The sequence below is a fragment of the Theropithecus gelada genome, chromosome 15 (assembly GCF_003255815.1).
Source record: "Theropithecus gelada isolate Dixy chromosome 15, Tgel_1.0, whole genome shotgun sequence".
Taxonomy (NCBI): domain Eukaryota; kingdom Metazoa; phylum Chordata; class Mammalia; order Primates; family Cercopithecidae; genus Theropithecus; species Theropithecus gelada.
In genome coordinates this window covers 62,919,127-62,934,799 of record NC_037683.1, presented here as the reverse complement: position 1 = coordinate 62,934,799, position 15,673 = coordinate 62,919,127, and the positions used below count along the sequence as shown (strand labels likewise).

The following is a 15,673-nucleotide window of genomic DNA, read 5'->3' as shown; positions in this document are numbered from 1 at the left end:
GAACAGCTGAAAGTGGTGCCTTCTCTGTAATTTACTGCTATCGACTCTGGTCACTGAGTGGGTAGACACAGACACCTTTCTGGCTGCCTAAAGGAGCTACTATATGATTCACACAGGTAGAAAGGGCCCTCTGCCCAAGTTGCCTGGAGCTTGACACTTATTCCACTAGTAGTGATGCTGTTAAATACCAAGCCATGACTTACTTTGATCATATATATATATGCCTCTGGAAGAGATAGCTGATTGTCACTTCATCATGGTGTTTCTTTTTTACCAGACATGATATTTCCTAATGGGGGGATCTTGGCAATTTTTAAGAATGGGGAAACTTCAGTAGGACAAGACCAAGAGGAGAGTTGGCAATGCCAAAGCTAAATATTCCACACCAGGAGTAGAGACACTGCCTGGAAAAAAAGAAATATCGTTGGGTTTTCAGATCAGACAGATGTTGGCTTTCTCACTTGCTCTGTAGCATGGGCTGGTGTATTAGGCTGTTCTCACTTTGCTATAAACAAATACCTGAGACTAGGTAATTTATAAAGAGAAGAGGCACTGGGCATAGTGGCTCGTGTCTGTAATTCCAGCACTTTGGGAGACTGAGGTGGGAGGATCACTTGAGCCCAGGAGTTTGAGACCAGTCTGGGCAACATTGTGAAACCCTGTCTCTACAAAGAATACAGAAATTAGCCGGCCACAGTGGCATGCACCTGTTGTCCCAGCTACTCGGGAGACTGAGGTGGGAGGATCGCTTGAGCTCAGGAGGTCAAAGCTGCAGTGAGCCATGAGTGCACCATGCAGTCATGCAACTCAAAAAGAAAAAAAAAAATGGAAGAAAAGAGAAAAGAGTTTAATTGGCTCACAGTTCTGCAGGCTGTACAGAAAGCATAGCAGCAGCTGCTTTTGGAGAGGCCTCAGGAAATTTCCAATCATAGTGGAAGGCAGAGCAGGGGTAGGCACTTCACATGGTGAAAGTAGGAGCGAGGGAGAATGGGGAGGTGCTACACACTTTTAAATGACCGGATATCACAAGAACTCACTATCTTGACAAGAAGTGTGATCTTGAAATGAGCTGCTGTGTCCCGATGGCCGCAACGGCCTGGGATAAGGCAGGAAGAAATCAGGAAGCGTCTATGAATTGTGTTATTCCTAGCCAGTTGTCTCCTCTAATGTTTGCGGGAGGGAAGAAGGAGAAAGTGAGGAAGGAAAGAAGGAACAAAGAGAGTAAAGGAAAGAAAAGAAGGAAAAAAGGAAAAGCCACATCATGGTAGAGATAAGGCACAGGGCATCTTGCCCCCATATCCTTGCTGACCTTCACAGGTCATCTTTGAGCAAGGTATGGCCTCCCTCCATACATAATTAATTAAATACCTAATTAATTAATAAAATTAGGACTGGGTGGTGGCAGCCGGAGTCGCCTTAGGGACGCGCCTGCTCTCCGCCTTTCGCTGCAGTCCGTCGATTTCTTTCTCCAGGAAGAAAAATGGCATCCGTTGCAGTTGATCCACAACCGAGTGTGGTGACTCGGGTGATCAACCTGCCCTTGGTGAGCTCCACGTATGACCTCATGTCCTCAGCCTATCTCAGTACAAAGGACCAATATCCCTACCTGAAGTCTGTGTGTGAGATAGCAGAGAAGGGCATGAAGACCATCACCTCCGTGGCCCTGACCAGTGCTCTGCCCATCATCCAGAAGCTAGAGCCGCAAATTGCAGTTGCCAATATCTATGCCTGTAAGGGGCTAGACAGGATTGAGGAGAGACTGCCTATTCTGAATCAGCCATCAACTCCGATTGTTGCCAATGCCAAAGGTGCTGTTACTGGGGCAAAAGATGCTGTGACGACTACCGTGACTGGGACCAAGGATTCTGTGGCCAGCACGATCACAGGGGTGATGGACAAGACCAAAGGGGCAGTGACTGGCAGTGTGGAGAAGACCAAGTCTGTGGTCAGTGGCAGCATTAACACAGTATTGGGGAGTCGGATGATGCAGCTCGTGAACAGTGGCGTAGAAAATGCACTCACCAAATCAGAGCTGTTGGTAGAACAGTACCTCCCTCTCACTGAGGAAGAACTAGAAAAAGAAGCAAAACAAGTTGAAGGATTTGATGTGGTTCAGAAGCCAAGTTATTATGTTAGACTGGGATCCCTATCTACCAAGCTTCGCTCCCGTGCCTACCAGCAGGCTCTCAGCAGGGTTAAAGAAGCTAAGCAAAAAAGCCAAGAGACCATTTCTCAGCTCCATTCTACTGTTCACCTGATTGAATTTGCCAGGAAGAATGTGCATAGTGCCAATCAGAAAATTCTGGATGCTCAGGATAAGCTCTACCTCTCAAGGGTGGAGTGGAAAAGGAGCATTGGATACGATGATACTGATGAGTCCCACTGTGCTGAGTACATTGAGTCACGTACTCTTGAAATTGCCCGCAACCTGACTCAGCAGCTCCAGACCACGTGCCACAACCTCCTGTCCAACGTCCAAGGCGTACCGCAGAACATCCAAGATCAGGCCAAGCACATGGGGGTGATGGCAGGCGACATCTACTCAGTGTTCCGTAGTGCTGCCTCCTTTAAGTAAGTGTCTGACAGCCTCCTCACTTCTAGCAAGGGGCAGCTGCAGAAAATGAAGGAATCTTTAGATGATATCATGGATTATCTTGTTAACAACACGCCCCTCAACTGGCTGGTAGGTCCCTTTTATCCTCAGCTGACTGAGTCTCAGAATGCTCAGGACCAAGGTGCAGAGATGGACAAGAGCAGCCAGGAGACCCAGCGATCTGAGCACAAAACTCATTAAACCTGCCCCTGTCACTAGTGCATGATGTGGCCAGGCAGATGACCTGTTATGTTGAAATTAACTTGCTAGGCAACCCTAAATTGGGAAGCAAGTAGCTAGTAAAAAGGCCCTCAATTATAGTTGTTTCTAGCTGAATTAAGAGCTTTAAAGTTTCTGGCATTAGCAGATGATTTCTGTTCACCTGGTAAGAAAAGAATGCTAGGCTTGTCAGAGCCTATAGCCAGAACTCAGAAAAAATTCAAGTGCACTTATGTTCTCATTCTGTGGCCATTGTGTTGCCTCTGTTCCTGTTTGTATTGAATAAAAACATCTTCATGTGGGCTGGGGTAGAAACTGGTGTCAGCTCTGGTATGATCTGAAAAGTCCTCTTCACTGGTTTATCTCATGATGATTACTTGTAAAACTTGATTTTAGCTTTTTATTTCTCAAATAGGAATAATACTACATTTGAATTTAATAAAATTCACTGCAGGATATAAATAAATAAATAAAATTGATACCTTTATTAATAAATAAAGCTTCTATTTATTAAGCACTTACAATATGCATGGCATTGTGCCCATCACTTTATATACATTGTTTTGCTTAATCTTCCCCACAATTTTGTAAGAGTGATTCCATTCCTATCCTAACTTTACAGCTGAGGAAACAGTCTTTAGTGAGATACCTTGTAACTAGCCAGTGGCAGGTCCAAACTTGGAACAAGGTATGTTTAATTCCAAAGCAGTTACTGAGAGCCCGAGGCTGTCTGTCCCTCTATCACTGTGTTTATAGATCCATCCATCATCCCGTCTGTCTTTCACACTGTCCTGGGTACCACGGTGTAAACATGGGAATGACCGCAGTGTAAAGAACCAACTGTAGTCTCACAGCAGCTTACAACCTAGTAAACATCACAAGTTAACAAGGTCTGCTTCATCTCTATCAGATAACCTTCATCTTATACTCTGAGTTAACGAGAGTAGGACTGGGCTCTTGGTGAAAGTGAGCATTTGAAAGACAGTCAAAAATTCATTAGAGTACAGATTTCTCAGGGCAGAGCCCAACACATAGGAAATGAAGTATGCTAAAAGAGAAGTCTAGTAGACCTAAAGTGAATGTGTTCAAGCCCACCACTGAGTTATTAGGCAAAAAGCTCATATCCTTAAAAAAAATAAAGAAATACTAAGACATGCAGAGATGCATCCTTTGCTTATAAATGAGGAAGAAGCTTTGTATCTTTGCTCTGCCACTGGTCTAGCTTATGCTTCAGTGATGCTTGTTCATGTTGTAAATTACCAGCACCACCACTCCCCCCCCCCCCCCCCCCCCCCCCCACACACTCTCTCTTTCTCTCCCCCCCCCCCCCCACCCCACTTCTCTTCTCTTTCCCCGGGGCAAACCTGGGTCCTTGCCTCCTTTTCTGTGCCAGTCTCTTTCTGACTTTCCTGGTGCTTGTTCCCTCTCTCCCCTAAAGACTTATTCTCAGTCACCTTGTCTTTTGACTACCCAAATTCCCAGCTGACCCTTCTCAGTCACTTGTACAGGGTATAGTCTTCTCACTTCTTTCAACTCTTTTTCTTCACTCTCCACCTCCCCCATCCCCATTCAATTCAACTCAGCTAAGAATTAGGAAAAGAAAACTACCTAAACTAATTCATACTAAGGTGTAAATGACTGATTCCTAGCCCTTCATTCCAGCTGTGAGAGCATGGGCTTCTGAGTCCCACAAATCAGGGTTAAAATCCAGCTCATATGATATGCTACCTCTTTGGCCTTGGGTGGGTTGTTGAACTTCTCAGAACTTCAGTTTCTTCCTCTTTAACCCCAGAGAGTGGTCGTGAGGATAAGTGTGTTAAGCGCTCAGCACAGTGCCTAGCTCATACTAAGTACTCTATGAATGGTAATAGAGATTAGTTTGGGGTTTTATAGGGTTTTTTATGTATCTTTGTAAGAAGCAGTCCTTGATTGGAGGATGTAGGTGATTTGTGTGCACTTTAGAAAACTGTGTTCTCACCTTTTTTCCTGAAGGAAAGACAGGCTCTGTTATAGAGGAAAGGTACTGCCCAGTCTAGACCAAGAATGCCTGGCCTTCATTATCTGCTTCTATTAGCTCTAATCCTTGGGAGGGTGGGCATTTTCTACTGGTTAAGAGAAAATCCAGCACAGTTCAGCAAACATTTGTAAAATTCTTACTGTGTCATAGGTTCTGGAGAAACAATAAAGTCTAGGACATAGACCCTGGGCCAGGCACTAACAACTTATTAGGAAACCAATATACAAACAGATTGTTACAAGACAGACCCATAACAGTCATGTTAGAGATATCAACCAGTGTTTTATGGAAACACAGAGATGATGGATTCACCTAATCCAGGTTAGAGAAGGTGACCTTGAGAAGGTAACCACTGAGCTGAGTCTCTTGTTCTTAGAGCTGGTAAAATAATTTTTCTTAAAAATCTAATCACACATGTTATTGATCTGCTAATTAGATATTCCCCCAGAGTCCCAATCCAGGCTTTTCAAGAAACCTCAGGGCAGTTTTGTGCCCTGCCTTCCGTCCCCTTTCAGTCTTCCAGGTAAGCCTAAAATTGCTTGATTCCACTGTGTAAGAGTATCTCTAGTTACTCTCCATGACCAGGAATCTGATAGATTTGTGTCCTGTAACCACATAATGCAATAATCACTATGCTGCCTGTTAAAAATGGATCAAATTAACTTTTATTAAACCTCTGTCCCTATGGACAACACTGGAACTTGAAGCCTCACAATTTATCTATAGCTTTCCTGTGTTCTCCAAGGTGCCATGCTGCCTCAGACACCTCTCATAGCTCAGGACATATGAGAGATATCTAGAAGACAGGGCAACGTATTTAAGTTGCATTTCAGGCAATGGTGAAAAAGTATGGAAGACAGAAGGACCACATGGTTCATGCAATACCAATGACTTGCCGTCTCCCTCAGTGGTAAACTCAAGAATTCTTCGGTTAGAATGTTTTGCAAAGTTTTCTGAGTTCTGTGAAACTAGGTGTTATAGAAGTACAAGATACTGAATTATTAGTCTCTCCTTATTTCTTCTTTTAGGGCATCCCTTCATCCCTTGCCACATGAGCGATTTCAGAGGGTTGGTTTTCAGAGCCCCACTATCTGATCGGTCTTCAAAATGCTTGCTTATTGTACAGATGTCATTGGAAGATTTGCTTAACACAGAGAAACAGCAGTGCTACAGAGATCTCTCAGATGTGAAATGGACATTCAAGTTGTTTTGAAGTTTAAAAAGTAAAAGTGTCAGGAAATGTATACTCTGGCATTACTAAAACCCCACATGTCAAATATGGGTTACTCCTTTATTAGAGTCAAAGTGCAAATGGGAGGACACCATAGATCATTACTGAATGTGCTCAGGATGCTCTTTGAGAAATCAGATTGCACCCTTTTTCTTTTTCTTTTGGTCTTTTTTGTTTGTTTGTTTGTTTGTTTGTTTGTTTTTTGAGACAGGGTCTTGCTGTGTCACCCAGGCTGGAATGCAGTGGTGTAATCATGGCCGACTGCAGCCTCAACCTCCTGGGCTCACAAAGCTTATGTCACTGATGCACTTGCTAGGGAAATTCTCTCAAATTAAAAAAAAAAAAAAATCTTTGTAGATGGGCAACAGACCCCCCACCTCCTTCTACCATACTTTTCCTGCCTCAACTTTCTCCCTAGACTAGCATGCCAACAAAAATCAGAGAACGTGATGAGCAGAGTATGCACAATTTTAAGTTTCATCGTGCTGTAGAAAACCACAGAAGGAAATTGATGCAAGCAAGATATTTATTGATGTAAAACTACCATAACTAGACCATTTATCAATGCTCCTTTCATGAGAAAATGATGCCAAAATTCTAATAGGGAGGAGAAGCTGATATGGAGCCAGATCTCCTTCACAAGATGTGCCCCCACTGTCCAGTTTGACTCTGTGGCTTTTGGGGGTTAGGGAGCATAAATGGTAGGCCATGTGGTCACAGGTGAGGGGAGACAGTAAGATGACAGTCTGGGGGCCAGGAATGCTTCCATTTCTCTCTTCTTTTTTCTGTGTTACCTGCTAGGTACTACCATAGGCCTTGGGAAGGCACATCCCAGGCACCCCTAGAAACACCTTATGTGAAAATGGATAGTGTCAGGCACTTTATCTTTAACTCAGTAGAAGTTGACAATATAACTGACCCATGGTGGAGTGAAGTGAAACCACATGTGAGCTGGATTGACCCACCCTTGATCTAGAAAAGAAAAAGTGCTGTTTTCCAGCTCACCCTTCCATACCTAACTCCTCCAGGAGGGTAACTCTGCATGACAAGGTTGGCAACAGGTAGACTACTTTTTACCACACATGGGCTTACTGCAGTCGTGTGTTTATATGTGTGTAGAAAGTGGTCCCATGGATTATATTCCTTTCTCTTAACACATACAAAAATAATGTGTTGAAGTCTGATATATTTGAAGATAATATCTTGCTACGTTGCTTCATTCTCAAATGTGTAAAATTCTCTTTCCATTGTCTCTCTGTGCAGAGGTAAACTTTAAATGAAAGCCTACCCCAACATTTATGCCATTTCCATAACTGTGTAATTATTTGCTACTTACCACATTTTGGGAGCCCAAAAACCCTCCTCTGTGAACAGACTAGTATCTGAAATAGATGCATTTTCTGAGTATCAAATGTGCCCACTTGTCCACATAGAACTCTCTCCGCCTGAAAGGCCAATTAAAAAGGTAAAGTACAGGATGGGCGTGGTGGCTCATGCCTGTAATCCCAGCACTTTGGGAGGCCGAGGCAGGTGGATCACTTGAGGTCAGAGGTTTGAGACCAGACTGACCAACATGGAGAAACCTTGTCTCTACTAAAAATACAAAAATTAGCTGGGCATGATGGCACATACCTGTAATCCCAGCTACTCAGGAGGCTGAGGCAGGAGAACCGCTTGAACCCGGGAGGTGGAGGTTGCAGTGAGCTGAGATCAAGCCATTGCATCCAGCCTGGGCAACAAGAATGAAACTCTGTCTCAAAAAAAAAAGTGAAGTACAAGGAAGACTTCCACTCCAGGGCCCCATGCCCATGCCAGATAATATGGATGAATCACGTCACTTCACCAGTGAGTCCATGATCTTCAAGTGGCCTTGGGATTCCTTCACTTCTAGTGATTGAGGGATCATGGTCACATGAAGAACTTGGTGCACGTCAAACTCTCATCACTTCCCAGTAGGCTTTATTAGCACTATTAGTCCTATCGATACCAAAAGGTCATATGGCTTCATTCTTTACATTCCACAAAACCAGAATGGTAAGAAGTTTAGCTGACAGATGTGTCTGGAATCTAACAATTTGACCAATGAGTCTCCCTTAGTGACTAGGGTTGTAGAATCCCAGAATGTAATTCAGTTAAATCCTCCCATTTTATCTGTGAGAAAAGAGAGGCCAGAGGTATTAAGCCACTTGTCCAAATAGACACTGACTGGCAAAGCTCAAAGCCTGAAAAGTAATGTTTTCCAATTTCGAGCTCAGTGTTTATCATAAACCAGAAGAACCAAGAGCTACTTTAGTGATTCAGAATGTAGTGTCTAGAACCAGACTTCCCGAGTTCAAATTCTGGTTCCACCACTCACTGTGTCCTTAAGCAAGTCACTTAACCCCTCTCTGTCCTCATTTGCTTATCTATAAGATAAAGATTTTTAAAAGTACCTATCTCATAGGGGTTTTGTGCAGATAAATGAATTAATGTATGTAAAGCATTTTTGTGAGTTCCTGGTTATTTAAGAATAGATTCTATATTTGAGTGTTTCAGTTGATAAAATGCACTAAGAGCTGGACTCCTGTGATAGAATAGGGGACCCAGATGGTCACTAGACATCATATATTTTTCACTAGGGTAAGAAAGGATTTTCTTACAGCCCTGCTTTGAGAGGTTTTGTGCTTTCTCTATATCTTAGTCTTTAAAACTATGGAAAGGAATTGAGTATGATATGCAGTTACCCCAGGTAAAAATCTTCTGTACTTCAAACATGTTCTTAACCATCAACAAGAAAAGCATTCCTTCCTATTTGAGAGTGAAGAGTAGAGGGTAAGAGGTCAGCTAGACAATGAGAGTGGGAAAGAAAGAAGATGGCTGCATTCATAAAGCTTGAGGATTTTTCTAGTAATTTAGTATAAATGAATGATAGTCAAGAAATAGGAATTCATCTGACCTCTGTGTGGCTTGGGGTAAAAACACTCTCCATGGTTTTTGTTTGCAAGTTGTGTGTAATCCAGTGTTCTTATTCAGAATCTAGTTGCTGGGTTGCCCCCACTGTTTCTGTTTTCCTAGCTGGAAAAATAGATAATCTGCTCTGAGGGTCAGAGGGCAACTAGAAAATTCTCTGTGGCCTAGAGAATGTGAGGCTGCATGAAGCAAAACAGTGAACTATTGTAAATGTGGGAGGCAAGGAAAATTAAATAGAAAAACAGTTACTCTAACTTGGGGATAGCAATAGCAGTAATTCTAAGCATAAGCAAAAAGGAACTCCAAAGACAAATTCTTTCTATTTTTCTCTCTTGTGTATGAGAAATAATATTATAACAACAATGATAGCAATCATAATGGTGGCAGCTACCACATGGTATTTTGTTTCCAACACCTGTACAAGCTAGAGGCTAGCAGGGAAAAACACGATTACGAACTCTGGAGTGAGACTACTTAGGGTCAAATCCTGGATCTCTTACAACTAGCTATGTGAACTTAGCCAAGTTACTTCAATTGCCCTATATATAAAACGGCATAATAATAGTACCTAGAGCTTAGGGTTGCCATGAGGATTAAATGAATTAGTACATGTGAAGTTCTTACAGCAGTACCCAGCACATAGCAAGCACCCAATAACTACTGGAAGCTATTATTGTAATTATTGTTATCATCCTTATTTTATAGATAAACGAGTTGGCATTCAAAGAGGGTAACTTTCCCAAGGTCATAAAACACAGATGGAAGTGGATGGTATGTTGAAATTCAAAGTTCTGGGGCAGTCTGGTTCTTGACATTATGCTCACGTGTCTCCTACTTAGTAAATATAACTTAGGGATTTAGGCCAATTCATCAGTTCTATCAGATCCAAGTGTGTTTAAAAATAGTGTCCCAGGGATAAAAGTCCTAGCAATAAATACGAGTCATGGATAATCAAAAACAAATGAGGGATTTAATAAGCCAATATAAATCTAATGTGAGGGTTTCAATTTATTCAAGCTTCAGCCTGATAATAATCCCTTAACTCGCCCTAAGATACCAAAACATCAAAGAGTAAAACATGCATTCTACATGAAGAGATCTTTGAACCTAACTTGAAAAATCAGTTTAGGTCATTTTTGTGTGGTCATATATAAAAACATTTGTGGAAAGCCTCATTCTCACTCCCCAAGTCAACACCCTTCAGGGCTAGAAAGTACATGGGCTGCTGTTCCCCACATCATGTGAATAGAACATCTGTGTGAATAGGAAGCCTGTGCAAACAGCAGGCACTGCCCACAGGGGTGCATATGTGTGTGCATCAGGCATATGCATGTATGTCAATGTCTATGTGTATATGTGTGTCCATGTCTACTATCTGTGTGTGTGTGTGTGTGTGTGTGTGTGTGTCTCCCCAGCCCTGAGGGAATTAATCACCCCTGCATCAATAGCTACCTGCTTCCTCTCCTGTCTTCTCACATATCAATCTCCTGAGACAGACAGGGAGATCTCTCCAGGGGAAATGGCTTCATTTTTTGCATTCCTCTGCCAAGCCAGGCTTAAATTGGTTTCATGGTCTGCTTAAGCAGGGTAGAGGGCCTACTTGAAGCACCATGTCACCCTGTGCCGTGTCCTGCCAAACTTCTCACTAAGGCTGGCAAATGTCGGGACAGACAGGAGAAGAGCCTGCTGGCCATTCCGGCACTCAGCGGATTAGGGGAGGTCAAGAAGCCTAATCCATGAGGCTGTGATTTTGAAGGATAGTGAGCTGAAGTCACCTTTGTCATTAACGGTTTGGCTGCCCAAAGCACCTCTGCTTCCCAGTCTCCCCCGCCCCCACCCACCCCTATGTAATTACATCAAGGAGAGAAGAGAGGAGCAAGAAGTAGAGTTTTCCATGCATTTACTAGGCTTTCTACTCAATGTTGTTTCTTTCTTTCTTTTCTTTTCTTTTTTTTTTTTTTTTTTGAGAGGAGTCTCCCTCTGTCACCCAGGCTACAGTGCAGTGGTGAGATCTCGGCTCACTGCAGCCCCGCTTCCCCGGTTCCAGCAATTCTCCTGCCTCAGCCTCCCAGGTAGCTGGGATTACAGGCACGCACCACCACACCCGGCTAATTTTTGTATTTTTAATAGAGACTGGGTTTCACCATGTTGGCCAGGCTGGTCTCAAACTCCTGACCTCTGATGATCTGCCCACCTTGGCCTCCCAAAGTGCTAGTATTACAGGTATGAGCCACCACGCTCAGCCTCAATGTTCTCTCTAGTCCTGAGCATGGGAATTTCAAACTCCCAGTTCCCTGAATGCTTCATGGAAGCATTCTTATACCTCATTCAGCCTGGAATACCTTCTTTTTACTTCTGCCTTTGCCTGGCTACCACTTATTTACCTGTCAAGACTCAATCTGGATATCACCATCGTGAGGAAGCCATTGATGATACTACCTCATTCCTCTCAACTCCCAATCTATGATTCTGTCTTAGATTGTGCTTATCTGCTTCATAGACTAGACTCTGTGCCCCAGGCAAATAGGGTTGAGGTCCGACTCATTTACTACTCTGTCTCCTTACATAAAGCCTGGCGCACAAAAAGTGTTCAATAAATACTAATTAAATGGATAAATAATGAATAGTATTTGTTACAGCATCTTATGGTTGTCTCTAAAAACTCTTAAAATCAAGAATATTTTCAAAATCTCTGTGTCCCAATAATTCAGCATAATTCTCAGTACATACCAGATTTTCAACAAGTAAATGCATGAATACAAGTACACATACACATGTGAGTGGCTGAATAGATGGGTAGAATTAAAAATGAAGTCTGTAAGACTGCAAAGACAATTATCATGAAAGGAAAGAGGAGGCAGAATCTTCTAGAAGATAATAGAATCAAAACCATAGATCCTGACATAAAGACTGGCCTTCCTAGGCATTTCACTTGTAGAGAAAACTCATGAATATAAATGTCCAGAAAGATTTCTATTTGCAATGTAACTAGATGGATTAAAAACTACTCACAAGAACTAACTCAAGAGAGTGTATTAATCTGCTGGGCCTACTATAACAAACAAAGTGGGTGGCTTAGAATAATAGAAATGTATTCCAAGACTAGTGTCTGAAATCAAAGTGCGGACAGGGCCTTGTTCCCTCTAAAACCTGTAGGAGTAGGGGCCTTCCTTGCCTCTTCCTATCTTCTGATGGTCTGCCAGCAATCTTTAGCATCTGTCAGCCAGTGAATGTGTCCCTCTAATCCCTCCTTCGCATGGCTATCTTCCCCTCTGTGAATCTATGAATTTGCTTCCAGCTTTTCTTGTCTAGGGTGTTCTTCATGTTCCTACTTCAAGGTCAAGGTCTGATTCAAGCTCTTCCTCTTCCAGCAGTGTTGCCCTCACCATCTCAACTAATTCAACTCAAGCCTCCTTGCAATTTGATTGGATTTACTGCCTTTTACATTCTACAGTACTTCCTATGTAGCTATTCTAAGTAGAGTGCTACAGCATCTTATCTGATGCACAGCCATCTTCCCCTCTGTGCATCTCTGTCATGGTGTCCAAATTTCCCCTTTCATAAGGATACCATTCCTATTGGATTAGGATCCACCCTAGGGACCTCATTTTATTTTATTTTATTTATTATTTTTTTTTTATTATTATACTTTAAGCTCTAGGGTACATGTGCACAAGGCATAGGTTTGTTGCATACGTATACATGTGCTATGTTGGTGTGCTGCACCCATTAACTCGTCATTTACATTAAGTATATCTCATAATGCTATCCCTCCCCACTCCCCGCTCCCCACAATAGGCCCCGGTGTGTGATGTTCCCCTTCCTGTGTCCAAGTGATCTCATTGTTCAATTCCCACCTATGAGTGAGAACATGCGGTGTTTGGTTTTCTGTTCTTGCAATAGTTTGCTTAGATTGACGGTTTCCAGCTGCATCCATGACCCTACAAAGGACACGAACTCATCCTTTTTTATGGCTGCATAGTATTCCATGGTGTATATATATGTGTATATATATATGTGCCACATTTTCTTAATCCAGTCTGCCACTGATGGACATTTGGGTTGATTCCAAGTCTTTGCTATTGTGAATAGTGCTGCAATAAACATACGTGTACATGTGTCTTTATAGCAGCATGATTTAGAATCCTTTGGGTATATCCCCAGTAATGGGATGGCTGGGTCAAATGGTATTTCTAGTTCTAGATCCTTGAGGAATCGCCACGCTGTTTTCCACAATGGTTGAACTAGTTTACAGTCCCACCAACAGTGTAAAAGTGTTTCTATTTCTCCACATCCTCTCCAGCACCTGTTGTTTCCTGATTTTTTAATGATTGCCATTCTAACTGGTGTGAGATGGTATCTCATTGTGGTTTTGATTTGCATTGCTCTGATGTCGAGGGATGATGAGCACTTTTTCATGTGTCTGTTGGCTGTATGAATGTCTTCTTTTGAGAAGTGTCTGATCATATCCTTTGCCCACTTTTTGATGGGGTTGTTTTTTTCTTGTAAATTTGTTTGAGTTCTTTGTAGATTCTGGATATTAGCCCTTTGTCAGATGAGTAGATTGCAGAAATTTTCTCCCATTCTGTAGGTTGCCTGTTCACTCTGATGGTAGTTTCTTTTGCTGTGCAGAAGCTGTTTAGTTTAATTAGATCCCATTTGTCAATTTTGGCTTTTGTTGCCATTGCTTTTGGTGTTTTAGACATGAAGTGCTTGCCCATGCCTATGTCCTGAATGGTACTACCTAGGTTTTCTTCTAGGGTTTTTATGGTTTTAGGTGTAACATTTAAGCCTGTAATCCATCTTGAATTAATTTTCATATAAGGAGTAAGGAAAGGATCCAGTTTCAGCTTTCTACTTATGGCTAACCAATTTTCCCAGCACCATTTATTAAATAGGGAATCCTTTCCCCATTTCTTGTTTTTGTCAGGTTTGTCAAAGAAAGATCAGATGGCTGTAGATGTTTGGTATTATTTTTGAGGGCTCAGTTTTGCTCCATTGGTCTATATCTCTGTTTTGGTACCAGTACCATGCTGTTTTGGTTACTGTAGCCTTGTAGTATAGTTTGAAGTCAGGTAGCATGATGCCCCCAGCTTTGTTCTTTTGGCTTAGGATTGTCTTGGCAATGAGGGGTCTTTTTTGGTTCCATATGAACTTTAAAGCAGTTTTTTCCAATTCTGTGAAGAAAGTCATTGGTAGCTTAATGGGGATGGCATTGAATCTATAAATTACCTTGGGTAGTATGGCCATTTTCACAATATTGATTCTTCCTATCCATGAGCATGGCATGTTCTTCCATTTGTTTGTGTCCTCTTTTATTTCACTGAGCAGTGGTTTGTAGTTCTCCTTGAAGAGGTCCTTTACATCCCTAGCTCTTATTATTTTGAGATACGTTCCATCAATACCGAATTGATTGAGAGTTTTTCGCATGAAGGGCTGTTGAATTTTGTCAAAGGCCTTTTCTGCATCTATTGAGATAATCATGTGGTTTTTGTCTTTGGTTCTGTTTATATGCTGGATTACGTTTATTGATTTGCATATGTTGAACCAGCCTTGCATCCCAGGGATGAAGCCCACTTGATCATGGTGGATAAGCTTTTTGATGTGCTGCTGGATTCGGTTTGCCAGTATTTTATTGAGGATTTTTGCATTGATGTTCATCAGGGATATTGGTCTAAAATTCTGTTTTTTTGTGTGTGTGTCTCTGCCAGGCTTTGGTATTAGGATGATGTTGGCCTCATAAAATGAGTTAGGGGGCATTCCCTCTTTTTCTATTGATTGGAATAATTTCAGAAGGAATGGTACCAGCTCCTCCTTGTACCTCAGGTAGAATTCGGCTGTGAAACCATCTGATCCTGGACTCTTTTTGGTTGGCAGACTATTAATTATTGCCTCAATTTCAGAGCCTGCTATTGGTCTGTTCTGGGATTCAACTTCTTCCTGGTTTAGTTTCGGGAGAGTGTAAGTGTCCAGGAAATTATCCATTTCTTCTAGGTTTTCTAGTTTATTTGCATAGAGGTGTTTATAGTATTCTCTGATGGTAGTTTGTATTTCTGTGGGGTCGGTGGTGATATCCCCTTTATCATGTTTTATTGCATCTATTTGATTCTTCTCTCTTTTCCTCTTTATTAGTCTTGCTAGCGGTCTATCAATTTTGTTGATCTGTTCAAAAACCCAGCTCCTGGATTCATTGATTTTTTGGAGGGTTTTTTGTGTCTCTATCTCCTTCAGTTCTGCTCTGATCTTAGTTATTTCTTGCCTTCTGCTAGCTTTTGAATGTGTTTGCTCTTGCTTCTCTAGTTCTTTTAATTGTGATGTTAGGGTGTCAATTTTAGATCTTTCCTGCTTTCGCTTGTGGGCATTTGGTGCTATAAATTTCCCTCTACAGACTGCTTTAAATGTGTCCCATAAATTCTGGTATGTTGTATCTTTGTTCTCATTGGTTTCAAAGAACATCTTTATTTCTACCTTCATTTCATTATGTACCCAGTAGTCATTCAGGAGCAGGTTGTTCAGTTTCCATGTAGTTGAGTGGTTTTGATTGAGTTTCTTAGTCCTGAGTTCTAGTTTGATTGCACTGTGGTCTGAGAGACAGTTTGTTATAATTTCTGTTCTTTTACATTTGCTGAGGAGTGCTTTACTTCCAACTATGTGGTCAATTTTG

At 41.9% G+C, this 15,673-nt stretch overlaps 1 protein-coding gene and 1 pseudogene across 2 annotated transcripts in view; both read left to right on the top strand.

Annotated features, from left to right (window-relative positions):
• Positions 1-15,673, top strand: part of ADAMTSL1 (ADAMTS like 1) — a 425,354-nt gene that overhangs the window by 254,523 nt on the left and 155,158 nt on the right. The gene's annotated exons all lie outside the window — the stretch shown is intronic.
• On the top strand, positions 1,396-3,273 carry LOC112608002 (annotated as a pseudogene). Its single transcript, XR_003115928.1, has one exon. The product of XR_003115928.1 is annotated as a perilipin-2 pseudogene (transcript).